This window comes from Haematobia irritans, chromosome 2 (genome assembly GCF_050003625.1).
Source record: "Haematobia irritans isolate KBUSLIRL chromosome 2, ASM5000362v1, whole genome shotgun sequence".
Taxonomy (NCBI): Eukaryota; Metazoa; Arthropoda; class Insecta; order Diptera; family Muscidae; genus Haematobia; species Haematobia irritans.
The window spans coordinates 163,170,653-163,171,913 of record NC_134398.1 but is presented as its reverse complement, the minus strand read 5'-3'; positions in this window follow the sequence as shown (position 1 = coordinate 163,171,913).

Here is a 1,261-nt window from a genome sequence, read left to right as displayed (position 1 = left end):
CTTGGAAGGTGTTTTAATTACGAAAAAAAAGTGTAGCCAAAAAAGTAACAAAAAATTTTCATTTTGGTCCGAACGCCATTTTACATTATGATGAAACCACTTAGAAAAGCTTTTTCACCAGCATTACTGAGGTGGAATCATCCACCGCTGGCAACTGTTACCAAAACCCAAATAATTCCAAATGATAGGCTTTGGTTGAATTTTGTAAGCAAACTATGGTGAAGGGTACATAAGATTGAGCCTGACCGAACATTCCGCCCTAAACATTTTTTTTGTTTCAATTCAAAAATCACTACAAGCTGTATATATTTTTCGTGGCATATGTAATGACTACCAAAAGACAAACAAAAATGAAAACTTCATTACTTTTGATGAATATCATCTGCGATTTCATTATTTAAGGATATCATTTACTTAATGAACTCATTTATGCCATAGTCACGTACAAATATATAGCATAGTATAAGCCGAAGCGGCATGTATATGCATACGTGTTTGTATGTATTGAACTAGTCTACTTTGTTTTGTATGGAAATGCATTTTTGTTGGGTGATGTCTTTCAGTACATATGCAAACATACACTACAAAAAAAAATTCTATTCAACATGCTATTATATTTTTAAGTGTAGCTATTTAAAAATTGTTTAAAAATTGTTGTCGCTTAATAATGAAAATAATACAGAAAATAAAGTTTCTTAATTTTATACCCTCAATCAAAGGACGAGGGAGGAACAAATTTCATCCGAACCATTTGAAATTTGGTGCGTGGTGTTAGTATATGCCCACAAATAGCCATGCAATAATTGGTCCACTATAACAACCGCCCAACATTTTGAATATATCGCTGCATACTTATATATAGCTCCCTGTAAACCGACTCCCCAAGATTTAAACTCAGAAGCCTCACAAAGCAACAAATTTCATCTGATCCGGTTAAAATTTTACCCTCTGTTTACCATATGAGAATTGGTTCATATCAATTCATAATTATTAATAGACTCCTCTAGATAAAACAATCAAGAACTAAAGAGCCTATTAGGTATTTATTCTGCCGTTTTTTATCTAACATAGACTCCACAGGAACTGATTTACAATTTACAAGACAATGTTAAGAAGTTTTAAGATATCTTGCCATCGATAACTATTACCACAAATTAAGTAATTCGATTGTGGATGACAGTCATTAGTAGAACTTTCTACAAAATCCACAATTAGGCCTGGCAAAACTTACAGCCGTATATACTTGAATTTAGCTAAATGC